The sequence below is a fragment of the Canis lupus genome (assembly GCF_048164855.1).
Source record: "Canis lupus baileyi chromosome 16 unlocalized genomic scaffold, mCanLup2.hap1 SUPER_16_unloc_1, whole genome shotgun sequence".
Taxonomy (NCBI): Eukaryota; Metazoa; Chordata; class Mammalia; order Carnivora; family Canidae; genus Canis; species Canis lupus.
This window is the reverse complement of record NW_027326424.1, coordinates 2,322,114-2,347,711: the sequence shown is the minus strand read 5'-3', so window position 1 is coordinate 2,347,711 and position 25,598 is coordinate 2,322,114. Positions and strand designations below refer to the sequence as shown.

Below are 25,598 nucleotides of genomic sequence, written 5' to 3'. Positions count from 1 at the left end.
TAGTCACTGAGTGTCATTCATGCTTTGAGCACATTTTTTAGGTTTCAGACATGATCTATCACAATATTCCTGCCTGTCCAAGGGATGGTGCCATTACTATGGTTACCTTCTGGCTGACTGGCCCCATGTAGTTCCCAGTGTTCTTCATTATACACCAGCCCAGGTGCTTCTACTTGGAAATTCTAAACACACTGGAAATACATTGAGAATAATAAGTAGAGCTAAGAAGAGATACAGAGAATTAAGGCAGTAAAGGTTTAACTTCGTCCTCAGGTAAAACATCCAGCTCTCCAGGGCTGAGCAGGTTTTCTTCTCCCTCTGGTTCACATCTGCATGGGATATCTCATGGCATGAAAGCTTTCTACACATCAAAATGGGTTGAAAATGAGATTTTTTTGGAACGGATGTGCCTTCTGAGAGCAATTTTCCAAAGCTGTAATTCTTATTTAGTAAGGGATTCAACAGTTAGGAAGTCCCTAATGCCCAAGTGGTTGGGGTTCTCTTTAATTCAAGTTGTCAGTCACCAACTATATATGGTGATGAATGAAGAGAATGATTATTTTTATTCACATCTTCCATAGTAGATAAATATGTCCCACTTCATTTTTTACTCTGAGAATGGAACGTCAAGATTTATTCCTTTTGTTCTGTTGCTGCGGATTTGTTAAAGACATCCTGTTATTTGATGGAATTATTTTTGAGGGAAGGAAAATACCTTATATCTTACTCTAATTTGTACCAGATGTTGGCAAGAATGTTACAGAAAACAGGTTTCAATGAGAATGTAACTATATCATACCCTATACCATATAGTACATATTATACAAGTACCGACTGCAAGCTGATAATAAGCTCATTCTTAAAAATGAACTAATTAAATTTCAAGCTCACATTTTAGATATTGCATTTTTTATTAATAAAGGTAGATTTTGAAAAAAGAAAAGATTGCCAGTCATTAATCACTATATGGAAACTAGTATTACCATGGAGCTTGCAACCATACAGCCACAAGGAGGAGCTCAAGCATCAAATTAAAAATTAACACATCTGATTAAGTGTGGTGCATGCTGCCTTTGGCAATGATTTCAGGCAATATTTATTATATGGAGGTGAGGTGATCTGTAGGTCTTTTGCTCAGATTAATACCACTCTGGGGCATTTATGTTGATATACTGGTACTTTTCAGAACATATAAATGAATATAATAATATAGACATAATACGCTCTTTACCCAGCAACCAGATGGATCTTTAAAAGAATGCAAGTGAGATTATGCCACTCCCTGGTTCAAAGCTTTTCAGTGGCTTCTTTCTGCTTTGAGAATAAACTGTGCAGTCTCTTCTGTGGCTCTGCATCATCTGGTTGTGATGTCCCTTTCTGATGCCATCTCATGCTTATGTCCCCACAAATCTGCAGCCGTGGCCACATTTGCCTTCTGACACATTGTAGAGTAGCTTCTTTTCTTCCTTAGGTACTTCACACTTCTGATTTCTTTTGTTCTTCCAGGTTTCCAGGTTTTTGCATGCCTGAGTCCTTCTCATCCTTTGGAATTTGGCTCTAATGTCATCTTCTAGATTTATTTCCTGACCACTACTGAATATAGGTTGGCCTGCCCTCCTGCCTCTCATTATTCTCCATCCTCATTCTCTGTTCATTCTTTCTTAACTTTTTCTTTTTTAAGACTTATTCATTTTAGAGAGAGAGAGAGAGAGAGCAAGAATATGGGGGGAGGGGCAGAGGGAGAGAATCTTCAAGCAGACAGACTTCCCACTGAGGGCAGAGCCTGACAGAGCTCCATCTCACAACCCCGAGATCATGACCTGAGCTGAAATAGAGTCAGACACTTGATGGACTGAGTCACCCAGGTGTCCCCATTCTTTCTTAACACTTACACAAGCTGTAATTTCTTTCATCATTTATGTGTTTCCCACTTGTTACCTGACTTCTTTGTTTGAATATATATTAGAGTAGGAGCTTTGCCTGTTTTACGCTGCAGTATCCACAGTGCCTAGCACAATTCCAGGTATTAAGTATGTGTGCAATACTCATACATTGACTGAATTTTTATAATTGGAGTTTAATAGAACATGACTGGGTGTAGTGTGGGTCTGAAATCATAGTTGTGGAAACAGTTTTAAAAAATTAGTCTCCAGGGCTCCTGGGTGGTTCAGTGGTTGAGCATCTGCCTTTGGCTCAGGTCATGATTCTAGGGTCCTGGATCAAAGTCCTGCATCAGGTTCTCTGCAGGGAGCCTGATTCTCCCTCTGCCTATGTCTCTGCCTTTCTTTCTATGTCTCGTGAATAATAAAATAAAATATTAAAAAAATTAGTCTCCTACCTCTGTGACTTTTACTCATAGTTTGAAGGGCCACTCACTGATGCCCCAACAATACACATTATATTCCTCCTGCCCCCAAGAAGAGGCAGCAAATGCCACACAGTGAAATCTAAATGGACACCAATATAGATTACAGCAGCATTGCTGGACAAACAAAATTAAAATTAAGCAAAATATGCTACCATCTTCCACTGCTATCTGTATTATTTGACCTGTGAGAATATGAACTTTTTTTTTTTTTTTTTGAGAATATGAACTTATTTCTGAGGAATAGCTTCTTTGGCCCAATCAGTTGGTACTTAACTGTGGCAGTGTCACACCAGTTTTGGAGGTACAGATAGGACTGGCTCTTGGTGATCCCATCTGTTAGATGCAGAAGGATATTTGGCTTGTTTGGAGCTGCCGGCCTTCCATACAGAGGTCTTTGAGAAGGCCCTCATATCTTCGCTTCTCCAAGAGTCCATCTTTGAGTATGGACAAGTAGGTCCCTTTAAGACTAGACCTCCTGATCGTGTGAATGCTCACAGGAAATTATTGGCTCTTCTAAAATCATGTCCTAGAACACATTAAGCTTGAGTTTCTGCCTAGTTTATTATTTCACTAGGTATAACATATTTCACTTTATGTGGGTTTGTAAATAATTTCTGATTCTTTCAGTAATGACCAGTAATTATTCAACCTTGCTAATTTTCTCCTTCTTCCCAGGAACCTTAGCCAAAGTAGTACATTTATTTATCAAGAAAATAAACACATGATTCTGGGAAATGTACTCATGGAAGATTTCCCAATGAAATATATTTGATTCTTTCACAGGACGGAAGTTGACATGTTATCTGTTAGGATGACCATTCCAAAAACCACACTTAAATATTTAAAAATTTGGAGAACAACAAAAGAAGTTAATTTATATTTTTTAGCATAAATTCTAAGGGATCACTTTGTCAGGATGTGGTATTAAAAATGTTCTTTTACTTTTGGGAGAATTGGAAAAAATAAACACAATTGAAATAGACTATCAGTTTCTTTGCACAGGTTATAACTTAATGGGGAACAGAGATAACCTGACACTATATGACTTATTTACCAGAGCCTAATGAGAGAGGAGACTAGGATTTAGGTGTCTTAATCTGTAACATTGTGCTACATAGGAGGTAGTTGATGAAGGTGCTGGGTTAAGATGTAATTGTTTCTGGGTGATATTAAGCATGTGATGGTGACATGCTTATGGTGTTTTATATTTGTGACCAAAAGACAGTGGCACTGGATGGGTCTTGTACCTTTAACTGTTGGTGTCACTTGTATTTCCAAGTATATGTGGTACTGTTTCAAGTTATCTTCAGCAGGTTGGTTACAAAAATGGCCTTGATTCTCTATACATCCCTAGACCCATATCCTTTACAGTGGGACTTTGCAATAACTTTCATGCCATTAAGAGTAGAGTGTGTTCCACTCCCTTTTTGAATCTGAGTTCACCTTCCCACTTGCTTTGGTGAGCAGAACAGGACTGAAATAATGTTATATTATTTCTAAGCCTAGACCTCAAGAAGCCCAATGTATTACTGTTCATGTTGGTATCCCCCTTCCTTTAATATGAGCAAGCCTGGGCTAGCCTGCAGGAAAGTAGCAAATCATTTTTGGTAGAGCTGAGTCATCCTCAACCAGCCAGCTCCTACTTAACCTACCAGCTGATTGCAGCCAACGAACAAGTTGGGTTGAGATCAGTCAAACCTGGGCTACACCAAAAGAACTGTCTCATCCATCTGTGGAATCATGAGCAAAAGTATATTGTTACCTTTTAAAGTCACTTTATTTTTTTTCTTTTTCTTTAAAGTAATTTCATTTTGAGTTCATTTGTTAAATAACATTATTGTGAAAATCGCTAACTTATGTATTACTGGACATATGTTTCTGGTGATAGTGACTATATAGTTTTAGGCATTAGTAGTTTTGTGGTTCTAGATTATATTAACTATAGTTTAAATAATAGTGGTCTTGTGGTTCAAGGTATAGGGTGCTTAATGACGATGGGATTTGGAGGTAATTATGGCAATATGACCAACATTTATGACTTGATGTTGGTAATGTTAATTTAGATGAATATGATATTTATGCTGTGAGGTAGCTGTAGGTGTTGGCAGCACTTAGTATTGCTACCCATAATATGTTGGACAACTCAGATTTTCTGCCACATTTTGCGACAATTTAATAACTAAATGATAGCTTTCAATGCCACTGTATTTCCAAGAAAGCCCAATACACATTGTTCTTAGTTTCTTGCTAAACTGGGAAAGTCGAGATATTGGTGGGCTTCTTTTCACTGTTATGTGTGTGCAAGTACACATGCATACTGCATACACACACACATACAGACACACACTAGAGGAACACTATGGGGGATCCTTGGATATTGCACTGTATATGTGGAAATCAGCCTTGGCTATGTCAGTCTGGGTCCAATTGGCACAGATGCCAGAAGGGGACACCTTCTTATACCTATTTCCATGATTTTTCGGAAAACAAACAAAGCCAACCAAACAAAAGATATCTCTCTGGGCTTCAATTCAGCTTTTATAAAAAGGGTTGATAAATTGGTATAAAAATATCGGTCCTTTAAAAAAAAAAAATATCGGTCCTTTGTTTTCTTTGGTTAAGCATGTCTAGTGATGACAGCTATATCTATACTTCAGCAGTGGGGCAGTCTATGCATGGCACCGCAAACAGGAGAACCCTAATCCCATCACTGAAACAGTCCTACTCTTCCAAGTAGAAACTGGTTATGCTTGTATTTGTTTTCTACATAATTTCTTTGCCAATGTATCCATCTGAACTATGGGGCCCCTTTATCTCTGTAGGGATCCCTGTATGTTTTCTGAGGATGTTTCCTTTGTTAACTTTTTAGATAAGTGGTTAACAAAACTCTTTTGCTTTCCGAATGAGAATTTGTTAACTCTTTAGATAAGTGGTTAACAAAACTCTTTCGCTTTCGGAATGAGAATTTGACCTATGATTTGCTAATTTAGTTCCCCTGGTAACTTGACAATGACAGAATGTCAACTATGTTTCTAGGCAGGATTGCTTGTGCTAAAAATGATCTTTGGCAAATTGCATCTGGACTAGAAGGGTTATGAATGGACTATAAATACTTGATAGGGAAGCTATGCTTTGAGTGTCTTTAAGAATTGGGACTCATATCTGGGCACACATCTGCAGGGAACTTGGAAACTATGGATCCTATGGATTAGCAGGTTTTAGGCCATGGTAGATCCTGTACCTATCTGATGTGAGTCTCATCTTCTTGTATCTGAGCTGTTAGATTGCTTCAAGGACTATTGCACATACAAAACCCCTGAAGCTGCCCTTAGGCAAGCTCTGGTTTTTATCCTTTAACATAATAGATGGATGTCGAGCCTGACCTATGGTAGTCTTGTGAGTCTGAATGTTTAGTTGAACCTAAAAGATTTGTGGTGGACACAACATGGATCCATAGGTCCAGCTGCTGATACACTCGGGGTGTCCTCTGGCTTGAAAAGACTCCATGCAGGTGATCTGCCCATGTATGTGTGTTTGGGTATAATTCATCATGCATGAGGTATATCCCAGGTGATTAAGTGTCAGAATGCTGTTCACCTGGGGTTTGTAGACCGTGGTACTGACATATTGGCAAAAGTGCTGTCTAAGCAATGTGCCAACCCACAACATCTCTAATTTGACTAAGAATATATGGAGAAAGGTTTTCTGGGAAGGAGACTGAGTGAGGATCTTGGAGGATGGGTATATTGCTGGCAGTACTGGCCAGGGATGACTGTTTCCTATTAAAACCAAAGAGCACTCACAACAATGGGCTCTCAGGAACACCCCCCCCCCAACCCTGCCCCCAACCAATTACAGGAAAAACAGCATTAACATTCATCTCAGGCTTTCTTCTAACCACAAGAGGGCCTTATTTTGGAAGAACCAGGAGAAGTCCTGGCCTCACTGCCATGAATGTCTGCCCTTGCTTACAGCGGGGGTACAGATCTCTGCAGGATGTTTCAAGTATTCAAGCAATGGCTTCTGAAAGCTTCTGTCAGGCTTTCCTTAGGAAGAGGAAGCAGATGGCCACAGGCAGCTCCAGGCTTCAGTTTTACCAGCTTAGCAGTCATAGAGAGAAGAGCTTGCCTCCTTCACTTCATCCCATCAGGTATGCTGTGGCTGGCACTCCTGCCCTGGCTTGGAATTCATGGGCTGCCTGAACAAAGAGGCCATGATGGTGAAAGCTCTCATGTGGCTGCTGAGGAGCAGGCTGTTCAGGACATTTGAATCATAGGGCCTGAGAATGGAGAAGAGTGGTTTCCCAGAGGAAGATTGATGGGCTGGGATGCAAGGAAGTGGTACAGGATGCTGGGAAGGCTAAATGATAGTTCTCTACAACAGTATCTCTGAGCATCTAGAAAGAAAGTGGAAAAGCAATTGTTTGTATTCATTTACTATCATCTTAATCACCAAAAGCCACTGAATGGTGCAAGGTCAAAGACAAGGACAAAACGGGTTTATTTTATTTATTTTAAAGATTTATTTATTTATTTATTATTTATGATAGACACAGAGAAAGAGAGAGAGAGCCAGAGACACAGCAGGAGGGAGAAGCAGGCTCCATGCTGGGAGCCCGATGCGGGACTCGATCCTGAGACCCCAGGATTGCGCCCCGGGCCAAAGGCAGTCGCCAAACCGCTGAGCCACCCAGGGATCCCACAAAACAGGTTTTAAATATAAAGGTACCTTATTGTATGATAGAGTGCAGGTGAGAGAGATATGTGAAAGTTTTAGACATAAAAAAACAATAACTGCCATGATGTAGGCAGAAACCCAGAGCTTATAAAAACCAGCAATGATAGTGACAGCTCAGAAAACACTGGAGAAGAATTCTGGCATTCTTGGCTTCCAGCCAGTGGAGTTGAACTCCTCAAACTTCAGTGTGCACACTAATCATCTAGAGATCTGGTTAAAATGCAGGTTCTGATTCAGTAGGTCTGGGGAGGAGCCCAAGAGCCTGAATTTCTAACAAGCTCCCAGATGTCTCTGATGCTGCTATTCAGGGACCTGGCACTGAGTAGCACAGCAGGAGAGGGGTTAGGTCACTGCACTTCTGTTCCTACAGAAGAAGTGTTAGCAGCTGCCACCCAGAGACATTTGGGTGGCATTAGGTTAGCACAGAGTGTGAGAAAGCTTGTTGGAGGGGTCTCCTCTAAATGACAGTTCCTGGTGGGGCAGGTTGCATGACCCTGGAATGCTAACATTGGCAGTTTCTCTTTGTGCTGTGGCAGCATTTGCAGAAGCACATTATGCTGCTAAATGAATTATACACAGTGAGATAATCATGGACCTCCACTGCCAATGGGCAGCTCCCACTGGAATGAATTTGGAGAGGGAGAATATTAAAAAAAATAGCCAAACTGCAGGATAATGTGTAACCAGAACTATTTTCAAAATGAGCCATAAAAAGATGTTTGGAGAAAGTTAATTTTTAAATGTCTGCTCCCACTGTGTTGTATGGACTCCCTGGAAAGCTGAGAATATCATTCCTTCTGTTTCTATAGCTCTCCCCCAGGCTGTATTCAGAAAATATTGATTTGTTTCCTTGATTTGTTGAGCATCAAATCCAACAACAAGTTTTAACTTGCTTCATAGCATGCTTCATAGCATGCTCTTATTCAGATGCAGCTTAAAGCAAGGAACGCAATTGTATTCTAAATTGAATTTTTGTTTTATTATAGAATTGTCTCCTCAAAATATTCAAGGACCAATATTTGTAACCAGAACTAGAATGATGGGGCATCTGGGTGACTCAGTTAGTTAAATGTCCAACTCTTGGTTGGTCATTATCCCAAGGTCATGGAATCAAACCCTGTGTGGGGCTCCTCACTCAACTGAATCTATTTGGGATTCTTCTCTCTCCCTCTGCTCCTTCCCGACTCTCTCTCTCTCTCTCTCTCTCACCCTATTTCTCTTTAAAATAGATAAATAATTACTTAATAAAAGAACTAAAATGAAACAAAAAGAATTATGGAGAAATATAACTCTGGGAATTCAGGACATACTGCAATTTAGGAACTACCAATCTTTCAGGAAGTCACTGGTTATTTCAACTTTGAAATCATTATTTAAAGGCAGAAATTAGAGTTTTTGACTTAGACCAGTATGTTTAAAAAGGAATTGTTTAATAATATTTTAGGTTAACTTTTCTGTAGCAGCTAAAAGTTTTGAAAAGGATCGAAGGTATGTACAACCACTAAATCAATGCTTTTTCCTGTTTCACTTCACTCAAATTAAATGACAAATGGAATGCAATTGGCATAATGCACATTGGATTATTCCAACAAATAATATGCTCAGCAGTAATTCACCTGAACTGTCCTTAGATCTGTTTTTTTGTTGTTGTTGTTGTCTTGTCTTTTTTTTTTTTTTTTTTTTTTTGAGTGTGGAGTGGCTGGGGTTATTCCATAGTCAGTAGTTTCATTATGCATAATGCCTGTTTGTTCCTGACACTGGAGTATAGTGAGAAGGCAGAGTGACTTCAAGGAAAGAAAAGCAGTTTGTAACTCAAGGGCTCAAGTTTCAAGCTCTGAGCTTGATGAGCTGATTTTGTTGGGTTCATCTCTCCTCCATTTGATTTTTCTCATTCAATAGACATGCAAAGCTATGTCAGTGTTTATGCCTCACAAATATAATTTGCAAATACTTAGCAAATAAATTTAAGAAAATGAGATGGCAGCTGGTCTTCATAACTAGACAAATTACACTTCTTAAGGAGGCCTGCCCTGGCCACTGTATATAATACCTCTGCTGTGGGTCCCTGCTTCCCCCAAGTCACTGCCATCCCTTTCCCACTGCAGCCCTGATCTCTCTGACTCTGAACTATTTTTTCCAAGGTATTTTCCCTTCTCACACAATTTATCACTTTTAAATTTATTTTCCTCATTGGCTATCTCCCTCCTCTATAATGTTATCACTTATAAGAGCAGGAAACTTTGTATTGTTCACTGATGTATCCTGCATGCCTAGAACAATGCCTGCCTAGTCCTTGCTAGGTTTTTAGTGAAGAAATGACCAAATATATATATAGATACATGGACATATTTAAGGTTTAGAATAAGTCTATTCCTATTTTCTTAGACCAGGTTAAAATTAGGATATAAACCATCTACTTATGTCATATTTCAAAAATGATAAGGATATCATAAAACATCATCTCCTAAACTTTTTTCCAACCAAAGATAAAACATTTTTTTTTCTGCCATGGAACAAAAGAGACCACTTGGTTATGGCATTGATGAGAATCCATTTGATCATAGTAAAAATTTTATTTCCACGTAGATTAATTAAACCCCAAAGCATTCAGTTAAAACCAGGGTTTCACAACCATGGCACTATTGATGTTTTGGGTGGATAATTCTTTATTGTGGGAAGCTGTCCTATGCATTATTTAGCAGCATCCCTGGCCTCAACCAGCTAGGGACCAGTGTGAATGCTCCCTCACTCCCACCAGTTGTGACAACCAAATATGTCTCTAGCCAAATGTTCCCTGGTTGCAACCACTTATTTGAACCAATCAACTTAATTAATTAAATAGGATTATTAGCCTACAAAAATTTATCTTTAACCATTAAAGAGATAATAGCTGTCTGTCATTCAGCACTTATGTGGTAGACAGAATAGTAGCCCCCAAAGATGTTTATACCCTAATTCTGGGAATCTGTGAATATGTCATAGGGACTTGCTGATGTGATAAGGCTAAGGACTTTGAGATGAGGAGATTTTCCCAGTTATCCAGGTGGGCCCAATCTAATTAAACAAACCTCTTTTATAAAGTTAAGAGCCTTTAAAAAGAGAGAAATGTGATCACAGAAGGGTTAGTGAGATGCAGTGTGTTAAGGACTCAACTCTTGTTACTTGCTCTGAAGATGAAGGAAGGGGGCCCCTTAACCAAGGAATGTAATGATCTCTGGAAGCTGGGAATGACCTTCAGTTGACAGCCAGAAGGAAAACTAGGACCTTGGCCCTACAACTACAAGGAATTTGAATGAGTGAGGAACACATCCTGTCCTCAAGCCTCGGATAAGGAATGTAGCCCTGTTGACATCTTGATTTTAGCTTGGTAAGACCTATGTGGGAGTTAGGAGCTGCTGAATCATAAGATATAAATTTGTATTAAGTCACTAAGTTTGTCATAATTTATTATAGCAATAATAGAAAACTAATATAATTTATCATGCTGAAACCTTTCCATCCTCCCATTTTATAGATATTATTGGCTGAACTATGTCCCCACCAATTTGTATGTTGAAGTCCTATCTCTCAGTACTTAGAAGGTGACTACATTTGGAGATCAAGTCTTTAAAGAGATTAATTAAGATTAAATGAGGTCATTAGGATGGGCCCTAATGCAATGACTGATGTCCTTATAAGAAGAGGAGATTAGGACACAGATGCATACAGAGGGAAGACCATGTAGGAGACATATGGAGATCATGATCTACAGGCCAAGAAGAAAAGCCTTCAGAAGAAAGAATTTGCTCATATGCAAAAGTGTTATTTTCTTTCCAAGATTACTTTTAGAATTAAAATGGACAATGAATGCAAAAGTACTCTGTCATGTGCGGATATCATGGAAATGTGAGGAGGTATTAATAAAATATTTCTACTGCAGGGAGAAGAAATTAAGGGAGTCTTGTTCTGAGAGCACCATTCAGACCTTCTTTCAGGTATTCTTAATAAATGTCCATTTTGAAACTCAAGAAGCAGTATAGGAAGTATTCTTTAACTAGGGGGAGTAAGAATGGACAAGAATCAGTATTTTCTTTCTGTACTTCCTTCTAAAAGATAATTCACATATATTTTATTGTTTGGAATTCCCAGTAGAGGCATTATCAAGTAGAGTGTTTAGAAGGCCTGTGGGAAGAACAGTAGCTGTTTAAAATAGTGTGTATGTGTGTGTGTGGGGGGGAACTGTTTACTCCAAGTTGAACTGTCTATATTGTCTGCTTTATTATGGGATAAGAATAAAAAACAAACAGAGAAACTTATGCTAAAGTTAACAAGATGGCTTTACCACAGAAGAGCAAGTCTGTGGTTGTGTGCAATATTCTAGGGAGGAACCATTTTTTGGTTTGAAACTCTGTAACTTTCTCTTTCCATAATATCTACTCTCACAAATGATAGCCCTTGTATGTAAGAGAACAGAAGCTTCAAGTGGCTGAAAAGGCTATCCCAATCCCATTAAGCTTGCTTCGTCTGTTCCTTTTAGGAGAGGATTTTACAACTGCCCCCATCCTGCCATCGAATTCCTGATGAGGACAAATTTAGTATCAACATGGGGAGCTAACATACTTTCTTGTAGATGTTACCGAAATAACATTACCTGGCATTAGCAAGTTACACACATGCTATTCATGTTCTAGAATGTCTTTTCCCTTCCACCCTGTCTTGAGTACTTCTATTCAGCCTTCTGAATATTCAGTTTAAGTTTCACCTTTTTTTTTTTTTTTTTTTTTTTTTGGTGAATCCTTTCTCATCTTTCCCAGATACTATAAATTCCTCCTATCTGGGTGCCTACAATATCTTATTCAGATCTCAGATATACTATTTACTAATTTATATGATAATGATTTGTTTATCACTTTGTGTAATAATGATTTGTGAGGTTTTCAATGACAGGTGTAATTTAGTGTCCCCATCACTGTGCCTGGGACAGAGCAGGCATACAATATATCAGTTAATTTTGGATCAAAGGAAGGGTCTTGGTTAGTGTGTATCAATAGCTATTTTAAGTAAATAAGTTGCTGGCTTACAGATAACTGAAATTACCTTACCTATCTATACATAGCAGTCATATAAGTTGGGTCTTTATGTTCCCCATCTTATGGATGAGGAAATTGGGGCCTGAGGTTAGGTGATTTGACCAAGGTAATTTGGCTAATAAGGACCAAAGAGAAGTTTCAAATTTAGGCAGATGAGGTACATTTATATGGAGAGTGGATGATGGTGTTATAGGCTCAAGGCAAGATGAAAGAGTACTTTTTAAAAAAAGATATTTATTTATTTATCTGAGAGAGAGAGAAAAAAAATAGACGTTTTCTTTATTGTAAGCCACTGAACCTTTGGGATCGTTTGCAATGCAGAAAGAACTAATACACTTGGCCTTCTTTTTTATTTTTTAAGATTTTATTTATTTATTCATGAGAATACACAGAGAGGAGAGAGAGGCAGAGACATAGGCAGAGGGAGAAGCAGGCTCCATGCAGGAAGCCTGACGTGGGACTCAATCCTGGCTCTCCAGGATCAGGACCTGGGCTGAAGGTGACGCTAAACCACTGAGCCGCCCGGGCTCCCCTATGCTTGGCCTTCTAAAAGCACTTTAACCAAGACTTTCTGTTGGGAATTAAGATGGCAGAGAATTAGGGGGACTCTGGGCTTTTCTAGTCCCTTAAACACAGCTGTATTGAGGTCAGGTCACTTAGAACACCCAGGAAATAGATCCAAGGACTGGGAGAAGGATCTCCATGGCTGGCGGGAGACTGTGTGGCAGATATGAGGTACAAGGAAGCGAATTCGGGGAGAGGAAAACTTTCACAAGTGCCAGGGAGAGGAGGGAATCCTTTCACAGAGAGAGAAAAGGGAGAAAAATAGAGAGAGGTTGAGTGTGGCCTCAGTCTACACAAGGTGGAATCCTCTTCAGAGGACTGATTAAGGAGCGAGAGGTACTGAGTGTCGCAGGTTTTTTGCAAACAGCATGTAGAGCTCACACTCTGAAGATTTGGAAATGTGGGACTTTTGCCAGAGCAGAGCTGTAATGTGAGCTCCTGGAGAGAAGGAGGGTGCTGTCCTCGGAGTGCACACATTGGTGTAGGGGTCTCCTGGATCGCATTGGGAGACAATGTACCCCTTCCTGGAGTGCATTTGGAAGAAGGTATAGTGCCTCTTCAAGGACAAGAGACCCTGAGGGCACCAGCACAAGGGCCTTCATGAGCAGGGAACAGAGGCCATGCACAGAGGGTGGATAACGGGGTTGCTGCTTTTCTTGCAGTGCCACACCATAGATTTTGTGTTATGTGCAGGCATGGGACTGAGGGTTTTTCTGGGACAGAGGATACCAGACATAGGGCAGCAAGGCTATCCTCTGGAGGAGAAGAGTGGTTCCACAGGGTGCCAGCTCCTTTATGGTTTGGCATTTTGAATCGCAGATGTGTGCCAAAAATAAAACGCAGGACAGCTATGGCGCTGGGTGGCTCATGACCCTCCCTATTCTGTGAGGGCTTCTTGAACTGCAGGGTGTGTGAGGTCTCTTGTCTGAGGACAAGAGAGTGGGGTGGAGACATTATCTACCTCACCACCAACAGAGTGAGACTTCAGAGAGCAACACAGGGGCCCCCAGTGGAGGTGGGTATCACTTAACACCAAACACTGCCCCCCCTGTACCTAGAAAGAGCATATTTACTATAACAGGCTTTTTTCTTCTTATCCAAGCTTATTTTAACAAACAAATCAAACCACACCTCGTTAAAGTTCTGAACATTTCCCATTGCAAGCAAGGAGGAGCTCTGAAGAGGCCTGACCAGAGGGAAAGAGCAGCCAAAACACAACAGCAGAGTGCACACAGTGTACAACAGAAACACTTCCTGAAGTTTCAGGCCCTGGATAATGTATGATCCCTTTTTAATATAGCATTACTCTTGGGTACAGGAAACATAAGAAACTTTCAAAATAACCAAAGACAGAAACTTAGGCAAAATAACAAGATGGAGGAATTCTCCCTAAAAGAAAGGTCAAGAAGGAGTCATAGCCAGATGATTGCTCAAAAGATCTCTGTACAAGCAGTATCTCTGAACAAGAATTTAGAACAACAGTCATGAGATTACTGGCTGGAAAAACAAAACTGGAGACATCATGATTTCGGGTTTCAAGCTATATTACAAAGTGGCAGTTGTCAAGACAGTATGTCCTGGTGCAAAAAGAGACACCCAGACCAATGGAACAGAATAGAGAACCCAGAAATGGACCCTCAATTCTATGGTCAACTAATCTTTGACAAAGCTGGAAAGAATATGAAATGGAAAAAAGTCTCTTCAACAAAAGGTGTTGGGAAAATTGGACAGCCACGTGCAAAAGAATGAAAAAGAAAGAAGAAAAAAGAAGAAACCACTTTCTTATACCATACACAAACATAAGTTCAAAATGGGTAAAAAACCTAAATGTGAAACAGGAATCATCAAACACAGGCAGAAGCCTCTTTGACCTTAGCCATAGCAACTTTTATTTATTTATTTATTTATTTATTTATTTATTTATTTATTTATTTATTCATTCATTCATTCATTCATCCATCCATCTATCTATCTATTTATTTATTTATTTATTTATTTATTTATTTATTTATTTAATTTGTTTTATTTTTTGCCATAGCAACTTATTAGACCTACTGCCAGAAGCAAGGAAACAAAAGGAAAAATGAACTATTGGTACTTCATCAAGATAAAAATCTTCTGCACAGTGAAGGAAACAATCAACAAAACTAAAAGGCAATCTACAGAAGGGGAGAAGATATTCACAAATGACATATCAGATAAAGGCCTAGTATCCAAAATCTATAGAGAGCTTATCAAACTTAACACCCCTAAAATAAAAAATCCAGTTGAGAGATGGGCAGAAGACATGAATAGACATTTCTTCAAAGAAGACATACACATGGCTAACAGACATGTGAAAAGATGCTCAGCATCACTCTTTATTAGGGAAATACAAATCAAAACCATGATGAGATACTGCTTCCCACTGATCAGAATGGCTAAAATTAACAACTCGGGAAACAACAGACCTTGGCGGAGATGCAGAGAAAGGGGAACCCTCTAACACTGTTGGTGGGAATGCAAAGTGGTACAGCCATTCTGAAAAACAGTATGGAGTTTCCTCAAAAAAGTTAAAAATAGAACTACCTTAGGATCTAGCGATCAGAGTACTAGGTATTTATCCAAGGGGTACAAAAATAGTCATTTGAAGGGGGTACATGCACCCCAATGTTTATAGCAGCACTGTCTACTATAGCAAAAATAAGGAAAGAGTCTAAATGTCCATCGACTGATGAAAGATAAAGAAATGGTACACATACAGACACATACCTTGGAATATTACTCAGCTATCACAAAGAATGGAATCTTGCCATTTGCAATGACATAGATGGAACTAGAGGGTATTATGCTAAGCGAAATAAGTCAGTCAGAGAAAGACAAATACCATAAGATTTCACTCATAGGTAGAATCTAAAAAATAATGAGTGAACAAGCAAAAGGTATAATCAGACCTATAAATATGGAGAACAAATTGATGGCTGCCAGAGGTTAGGGTATGGTGGATGCTTGGGAAAAATGGGTGAAAGGGAGTAGGAGATACAGGCTTCCAGTTATGGAATGCATAACTCATGGGAATAAAAGTGTACAGCCTAGGGAATATAGTAAATGATATTACCATAGTATTGTATGGTGATAGATGGTAGCTACCCTTGTGGTGAGCATAGCATACTGTATAAACTTGTCAAATCACTATATTGTACATCTGACACTAATGTACCATTGTGTGCCAACTATAGTCCAAGGAAAAAAATAAAGTGAAAGTGCTCTGTAATCATTTGAGATCTCATCTCTCACCTAATCTGTCAAAGGGGAAGGAAAATTCTATTGAGTTAGCAAATAGGAGTGTAAGCTTTCAAAGGGCATCCTAAAGGTTGGTGCATAATATGAGGTAAAAAATGAATGTGAGATGCTGCAAATTTCTCTGAATGCTTTCTCCATTCTCTCCTTGCCTTATATTGCTGCTTTATTGACAGTTCCTTGTTTAATAATGCCTGCCTTCTCATTCTGGCACCTAGGATGCATCTCAAGAGTGTTGCCCAAATAATGTTGGCTTCTTCATTCTTCTTTTTGGAGAGAAAGAGTATCCTTGAAGGTCCTTCTCTTCTACCATGGTGGCCCTGGTCATTTCCTGTCCCACATTATGCAAAAATGTGTATATGTGTAACCTCCACTTAAAAAAAAAGATTTATTTATTTATTTATGAGAGACACAGACTGAGAGGGAGAGGCAGAGACATAGGCAGAAGGAGAAGCAGACTCCTCACAGAGAGCCCTATGCAGGACTCGATTCTGGATCCCGGGATCATGATCTGAGCTGAAGGCAGGTGCCCAACTGTTGAGCTACTCAGGCATCCCATGAACCCCACTTTTAAATACACTTGCATTCCCTTCCCTCCCTGGAGCTCAGACACTGATCTGGAGTGAAATGAGGAGATGCTCAGTGCATCACGCCCTCAGACAGAGCTGTCTTTTTGTCTTATTCTCCCTACCATGTCACATCCATCCCTACATTCTTTCTTGGTTACCCATATCCTCCTCTCATTCCATCCTGTCCCCTAAGTCCTGGTTATAATTAGGTGTTTGAAACAAGTCTTATGTTTCACTTGAAATACTTGGCTAATGTGTGCAACTTTGCTACATCCTCATAATGACTTGTGAAGATAGAAATTACTTTTCCTGATCGTACAGATAAAATAATTCATCTCATTAATATTGGAAGTTCAGTTGAAATCTCAGGTCTGTCTGACTCTATCTAATAGATCTATGATTTTCAAAGTTTTGTCCAACAGCTGAGCTCTTTTTTTTCCTTAAATTAAATTTTACCTGGAATCTTTCATTCATAGAATGCCTTGGGCTACAAGTAATGAAACCCTGATTCAAGCTGGCTGGCATGATGAAAAGAATTAAAAATCTCCCCCAACAAGAAGTTGAAAGGTGGCATGAGCTATGGTGTTTTGAGCTCCAGCACTACTTCTACATGGTTTTTTTTTTTTTGCTTTTCCTTCCCCTGTGTGATGCTTTCATCCTCAGACTGGGAGCAAGACAGCTGTAGTGATTCCAGGATTCTAGGCATCCCACCTGGATTAGAAAATACACAAAGTTGGAACAGAGGTAATCTCACCTTATGAGAGAGGAATGTTTCCTAGAAGTTCCCTAGCAGACTCACTTTGTGTCTTTGCCTACATCTGGGTCACATGCTAGTTTTAAATAAATTCCTGGAAAGGGGCCATCATGATTGGTGTATGTAAAACAAGATTCACTCTGAAGCTGAGAATAGGGTTCCCCTTGCCCTCAAAATTCTAAGATAGTCCCTAGGATTCCCATCTCCTGATGCACATGTACATAATCTCCTAACTTGGAGTGTGTGTGAAAATTGTGAATATGATAGGATAGTCATTTCTTTGATTCGATTGTTATGTGGCCAATAGTGATAGAGTAAACCCTCTGGTGATTACACTATGTAAGATTGTGTCATGGCAGATGGGAGAGATACTGGAAGTGTGAGAGAGGTTCAGTACAGTGAGGATTCTAAGCCACTAGCTTTGAACATGGAGGGGTCAAATGGCAAGGATCTGAGGGTGACTTGTTGGAGCTGAGATCAGTCCCTGATTGACACCAGTAGCCACTAGGAACTGAATTCTTCCAACAGTCTGAATGAACACAGAAGCAGATTCTTCCCTAGAACTTCCAGAAAGGCATGTAATGTGGCTGACACCCAGATTTCACCCTGTGAAACACTGAGGAAAGAACCCACACACATTCCCAGATTTCTGATATATGGAACTATGAGATAATAGATAGGTGTTTTTTTTTTTAAGGATTTTATTTATTTATTCATGAGAGACACACACAGAGAGAGGCAGAGACATAGGCAGAGGCAGAAGCAGACTCCTGGTGGGGAGCCTGATATGGCACTTGATCCCAGGCCTCTGGAATCACGACTTGAGCCAAAGAAAGGCGGACGCTCAACCACTGAGCCACCCCGGTGCCCTAGATGGGTGTTGTTTTAAGCCATTAATATATGATTTATTTTGTAACAATAGAAAACTGAAATAAACCATAAGGTACTAAACTCTGCCAATGGCCTGAATGGACTTAGAATAGACCGACCGGTATTCCTTGGATGGCCTCTCAGTCCCAGTTAACACCTTGATTCAGCCTGGGAGACCCCGAGCAGAGAACCTAGTTTCTTTGTGTCCACACTTCTGACCTATGGAAACTGTTAGACAATAATGGGCATTGTTTTAAGTTGCTAAACTTAAACAGGTTTGTAGTAACCATTGATAAGCAATATATGATTAATACACTCCCCATTCTCTACCCTCAGGTCACATTGGAGGTGGACATCTGAAAGCACTGGGCTCTGTCAAAACAAAGTGGAGGTTAGATGTTGAGTATAAAATAGATAACAGTAACATTTTATTACCATGATTTTATTTTCTAAATTCATAAACATAATAAAGTTAATAAAGGAAAATCATAGTACTGTTCTACAGAATGTATGAAATTGAGGGTTATGAATGACAATTACTACATCTCATTTGTTTCCTATTTTCTGTTGGTTGCACACATCAAGACAATCCTGACTCACACATATTTAGTAATCATGCAGTCAACTTAATAATTTTAGACATGCATAGGTTTGAATAAAAAAAAAGACCACTGTAGAGACATAACCCCTGTAATCACTGAGACAGTTACAAGAAGTCTAATTAAATACAAGACATGATAGAATTTTTATACTACGATTTTTATAAAATCAAATTTTTTTGTGGTTGCATAATTATTACTGTTTCTAGAGTGTTTCAATCTGATATGACATTTAAATATACATGTTAATTTTATTACGGTACTTATAATAGCTGAATATATAAAATATTTAAAACAGGTGAATATATTATGCACATATATGAGTACATATATATTTTTATGAAGTTTGAATCCAGCTTTGTGGAGCATTAAAGCACCTTGCTAGTCCTCTAGAGTTCCACAGAAAATAATTTGAAAGCTCTTGCTCCAATCCCATGGTTCTGTGCTGACTTCTGCTGATCCTTCAGGATAGCTCACCTCATCTAGGAGAAAGCTAAATGGCTTACTTAACTAATAAATACCTCATGTTAAGCTGTTGTGAAACTAAAATTCTGGGGAGAAGAAGAACTTCAGGTTTTGGGTGACAACAGTTCTCAGCCCTTTTGAGCTCATCTCCTGGGATGGATGCTACCTCCTAGAGGGGAGGCCAAGCAAGGATTTCATGTACCTGAGATTCTACATGTTTGTGGGCCATGCAGTAGTGGAACTTGCCTGCAATAGAACAGATCTTGGGCTGTGGAGCTGGTCTGGCCTCACCACATGGGCACTGGAGGTGACTTGTTCTTCTAGACTCCATTGACTATAAAGTGTGGCTTAATTTTCCAGTTAGTCTAGAAAACTAAATGTCAAGATGTCTATGAAAATTTTAACCCACTATCTGGGACCTATTTAAAACTCAAGAAAATGGCTCAATATCCCTAATCTAAAACCCTGGGGCCAGATGTTTTTGGGAACTTAGAAATTTTTGGATTTCAGAAAGAAAATTTGGTGCAGATACTCACTGTAATGTCCCTGGAAAAGTCTAGGACAGCAGCGCATAATCAAGCATGGTGATGTATCATTTTTTAGATCCATATTAAGTGTGAATATTCATACCAAGTGGGCTAAAGAAAAACCACAATAACTCCCTGAGTTAGAGACATTTTATAATAAAAGAGTTCTAAGAAAGTTTCCAGGAAAATTTAACAATTATAAACATGCATGCATCAAACAGGGGAATCCCAAGCACCTGAAGCAAAAACTGGCAGAATTGGAGAGAGAAATAGATCTATCAACAGTAGTGGTTGAAGACTTTAACACCCCACTCAAAATAACAGATCAAAAAATTAGACAGAAAATCGGTCATATTTAGAGGCTACATATGGTAACTAAAGATTCCCAAACTGTAGCCCAAGTATCTTTCTTTTTTTAAATATTTATTTATTTTAGAGAGAGAGAGTGTGCGTGCAAGTGGAGGGGCGGGGGGGTGGATAAGCAGACTTCCCACTGAACAGGGAGCCCATGTGTGGCTCCATCTCAGGACCCCAGGACCCTGAGATCATGACCTGAGCCAAAACTGAGAGTCAGATGATCAACTGATTGAGCCACTCAGGTGCTGCTAGCCCAAGTTTCATTTGGACTAGCCCAGCTTCCCTATCTAACCATATGATCTTAATTTCTGTGCTTATTAACTTAAGCCTCATGGATCCCCAGACAATCTATTTGTGGCTTTTAAGGGCTTCATAAACTTGTAAAATAATATTTAATTTTTGTGAGTGAATGTATTTGGAGAAGGTATGTTTATAGTTTTCGTCAGTTAACATTTATGCATTTGAGGGTGCACTATATATCAGGTACTGGACTAAAGTGTTACAGCTGTGAATAAAATGTTCATATGGAGGTGAGGTGGCTAAGACATTCAGACAAAGATCATAAGTAAATTAGATTACTTTAAATACTAATGTATGCTCTGAGAACAACAGGATAGAATAGTGTGATAGGTATCAGCTTTGAGGACCACTAATTTAGCTGAGGTATCAAAGAAGGCTTCTCTTAGGAGGTGATATTTGAAGGGTAGAAGGAGAAGAGGGAACACTTAATATCTTGAGATAGGAACAAATGTATTATGTTCAAGAGGCTGAACAAAGACAGAGTGGCTGGAGCATAGCAACCAAACGGGAGCATGGAGAGAGGTGGTATTGGAGGAGGCAGGGTTCATGTTTGGGATTTCCCTTTATCCAACCATATCTTGCAAAGATACAGGCATATTTTCTAAGATCAGCTTTGTAAAGCCAAATTATGTTACAAGATAGATAACTTAGTTGCTGGTTTGAGGGCCTATTAGCAATAATCAACACTTGTACTATAAGTAGAATATGAACATTTAGATCCTGTAGAAAGCTTAGAGCCATGGGTTCTTTCCTACATATTTGTACACCTTCTGACTGGGTTACTATATCTAGTATCTCTGTTGTTCTATCTTTAATTACAAAAGTTATAGCTGATATTTATTGAATACTTTCTATGTGGCAGGCTTTCTTCTAACTATTTTACATGGATTATTGCAATCTTTACAAGTAATTGTGAGGTAGGTATTATTTTTGTTATAGTTGGGGAAATTGAGCACAGAGAGATTATATACTATTAGAAAAATCATAGATTCAGGGCTGTCAAATAAGATATCTTTCAAGGAATTTGGAGAATCTTTCTGATATAATTTTTGCTTGTGAATTTTTGGAGAAAGATTTTTTTTTTTTTACTTTTCTATATTAAAGTGTCAGTAACAAATTAGACTTCCCTCACCTTGTTTCCCAGTTAGTTTCACAGGAAGAATAATGTCAATGCTTTCTGGCTACATAGCATATATCTTTACAAGTATTCTAGATGCTTCCTGTTAGCTAGTGATGCTCATAATATTGACAGTTTTGTTTTCAAGGACGTGATGGGCTGAATAAACATGATTCTTCACTATAGACCCATTGCACTCTTGGCATAATGTTTCTGAATACTTGGATAAAGTCATTTTTTCACAAGAACATCTTGCTTGTGTTACCAAAATTATACTCTGCTGAGGAGACAGCTCATGACTCATGTGTAAAAGAAACCTTTGTAACTCTTCTGGGAAAAGTGCTCATTTTCAACTTGCATTTATTGGCACTGTTCAATTTAGGTGAGAATGCTGTGTGAAGTAGCTCTCCTAAAAAATCATCTTAGAGTTTATTTAGTCAGTAACACAATCCAGCACTTGTCAAATCCATTTACTACTATGTACATATGAGCCGTCTTAAAGAGGGCTGAAAAATTATTAATAGGCTATTCACTTTTCAGATTGTTCAAAAATGAGATGCTAAGACAGAAATTGGTTCTTTTGCATTTTTATATTTCCTCCTAATTCTTGGCTGATGTCCCTTGCTCTTGTATACTGTGGGAAACTTTCCTATGGTGTTAATGAGCTCTGTCAGGAATCATAGCTAGGGAGCCCAACCCACGGTCCCTGTCAGACCCAAGAATTCGCACAGTGTTAAATTTTTAATGTGAAGTCCTTTAGGTGGGACATTCCTGCCCCATTTTACCCTTGTCACCATTACAGTGTTTTGTATGACCCAAATTATATACTTATATGTTGGGCTCGGCTTCTGAAGAATACCTAAGGATACTCTTCAGTTTGTAGAAGATAGTTCCCTAATTTTCTCTTTTTCAAAATATGAGTGCCTTTTCGGCCAGCTCATCAACTGAGTACATTTTGGGATTTCTTAAACTCAAACATGTCTGGCAAGGACTCAGCCTTATTTCTTTTTGGGGTCCAACTTTTTGTAACCAAGCATTCTACAGGATTGAGAAATTAGCTATTGGAGTTGGAGTCTGTTAATAGCAATCAAGATCTGGGCTCCACATGTGGGATAATGACTGGGGCCAGTGATATGCTTGGCCCTAAATACTATTCTAAATATTTATGTAACTTCCGACTTGATGTATGAATTTTTAATCACCGTGTGCCTTGGGGGAAGAGTTTGAAGTTAAGAGACTGCCAATTATTTATTCTGTAATATGTAGCACACTTTCTTATCACTAATTTTCATATAAGCCCCAAGTCCTGAAAAAAAAAATCTCTAAGATTCTATACTTGTATTGTCCAATATAGTAGCCACTAGCATGTAACTAATGAGCACTTGAAACATGGCTGGTCCAAATTAGTTCAAAGATGTACAGTAAATGTAAAATATTCACCAGATTTCCAAGAGATAGTATGAAAAATAGAGTATAAAATATCTTCTTAGTAATTTTTTATATTGGTTACATATTAGAATGATAATATTTTGTATATATTGGGTTGAATAAAATATATTATTAAAATTGATCTACCCATTTCTTTTTTCCCTTTTTAAATGTGACTACTAGAAAAATTAAAATTAATGTGTGGCTTGTATTTATGACTTGTACTATATTTATATTGGACAACATTGATCTAAATAGCTAACAAAGACCATTATAACCCTAACACATATTAATGTTTAGCACAGATCACAACTGGGAAATATTAACATTCATTGGTCTTGGTGTAGTACTAAATGTATTTGTCATAGGGCAGTCATAATTTAAATGCCAATACATTCTCATTGAGTCAGTATACTTATTTGTTGCATGAGTTCCTCCATTCATCTTCCAATACTTCCACTTTAAAAAAAGCTCCCCAAAATACAGTTGGATGTGGATGTTCTGGTGTCTGAAATAGTCTATTGCTTTTAGTGGATTATAGTTGAGAAGCAGGAGGCACATGGTTTGTTTTGACAGCTAGGAATGCAAGAGACTTTCTAGTTTAGATTTAACATTCCATCTGCTGTGTTTTGCAAGTGGAAGAGCTGAAGCTCAGTGAAGAGGAACCTGATGGAATAGGATGGTGGTAGCTGTTTTATCCTATGTCTTCTTTAAAAAAAAAAACTTATGAGCTAAAGAAGAGACATAACAAACAATATCACTGTGCATTAGCAACTTTGCCAAATTTAACAGATGAACATACTCTATTGAGTATCACTCAGATTGCTCACTGCTCTGCCTCAACTACTAGGGAAAGCCACCTCTTGAAAGCTATAGATTCCATTTCTGACTTAGAAAGCCTGCCTCCTCTGGACTGCTAGAATAAGTCAAACAAAGCAGAAGATTGCTTCTTAGAGCAAATTGAATAAATTTCTGATTGCCAGGTCTCTGTGGAATTCATAGGTGAAAGGGATTCAGAAATAGAGACTCAAAGGATTTCTTTCTCACCCTAACACTTAGGCCAAACTTGTATCTTCTAAATTCAGATATCTAGTAACAGTGTTCTGAGTGAATGGCTGGGGACTATAGCAGCTGCTTTTGTAGATTGACTGTTAAGTTCCTTAAATGAACTAACTACAGTGGCAGAAAATATTAGCTCTCCAAGATTTGTTCTTCCTTTCACAGTAATAGGATTATAGTTGGAATGTGACTGGTCAGCTAGACATTAACATTTTCAAACTTCTTTGAAGTTATGTATACAGTTATGTGTTTAATTTCTCTCTAATGGAATGCAAGAGGAAGTGAGATGTGCTATTTTTAGCCCAAGCCTTTAAGTTGCTGAACGTGCTTTCTTCATATATTCTTACCCCTTCCTGTGAGCCAAAAATTGGTCAATATTGACCAAAAAGACCATATTGACCTGAAACTTGGAGATACGGAATCTTTATCAGCCTAGGTCACTTAATGACCATGTAGAACAGAGTTACCTGGTCTGGGCTGTTCCTTGAGAGAGAAATACATTTTACGTGTCTGAGCTGTTTCATTGTGGGATGTGTTACAGTTATTTGGTCTATCTTAACAAATGGAAACCTATTAGGTGTTATATTGGTATAATTATCTGATTTGAAAATAAGGAAATATAATCACAACAAAGATAGTTTTCTTTACTATTCGGATACACTTTTATCTGCAATAGACATGAATTATTTTTCTTGCCTTCCACTTGAGATGGCTGCAGACATTAATCATAGAGATAGAGGATATTTGAACTGGGAAAGGATCATTTAGTCCAACCCATTTTGCAAATGAGGAAAAACCTGTAACTTGCCAGCCTGACATGGCTAGTGAGTTGCAAGAATTAAACTAGAATTCAAGTTTCCTATTTCTCATGCCAGTATATTTACAATATATCCAAGAGATATATTAATTTTCATCCAACATGGCAACTGTGACTGATCAATAGTGCCTGTCATGACTAGTGGTTTTTTTTTTTTTTTTTTAAGATTTTATTCATGAAAGACACAGATTGAGACAGACAGAGGCACAGACAGAAGCAGACTCCATGCAGGGAGCCCAACATGTCTCTAGGATTACACCCTGGGATGAAGGCAGCGCTAAACCACTGAGCCACAGAGGCTGCCTAGGACTAGTGTTTTCAGGAGTATGAAGCCACTTTCTGGCCCATGGGGGAGGGAAGAGAGTGGACACAATTCTGCATTGCATTCACCAGTTGTGCATTATCAAATGCAGCTTCACATCAAGGTAAGTTCTGTGATTAATCTTGGCAGTATTAAAAAAGTTCTAGATAGCTATTTGGGGTAACAAAGGATTTATGGGGGGGAGGAGCAAGATGGCGGAAGAGCAGGGTCTCCAAATCACCTGTCTTCACCAAATTACCTAGAAAACCTTCCAATCATCCTGAAAATCTATGAATTCGGCCTGAGATTTAAAGAGAGACCAGCTGGAATGCTACAGTGAGAAGAGTTCGCGCTTCTATCAAGGTAGGAAGACGGGGAAAAAGAAGTAAAGAAACAAAGGCCTCCAAGGGGGAGGGGC

At 38.7% G+C, this 25,598-nt stretch overlaps 1 long non-coding RNA gene across 2 annotated transcripts; it reads left to right on the top strand.

Annotated features, from left to right (window-relative positions):
- The first annotated feature begins 5,387 nt into the window (after positions 1 to 5,387).
- LOC140629525 (uncharacterized) lies at positions 5,388 to 25,300 on the top strand. 2 transcript variants are annotated; one of them, XR_012027386.1, is made up of 5 exons: positions 5,388 to 5,618; positions 6,343 to 6,518; positions 11,025 to 11,079; positions 18,547 to 18,601; positions 25,046 to 25,300. It is a non-coding gene; the product is annotated as an uncharacterized lncRNA (long non-coding RNA). The 2 variants fall into 2 exon arrangements; XR_012027385.1 differs by lacking the exon at positions 25,046 to 25,300 and having other exon boundaries at positions 18,547 to 18,687.
- Positions 25,301 to 25,598: the final 298 nt, after the last annotated feature.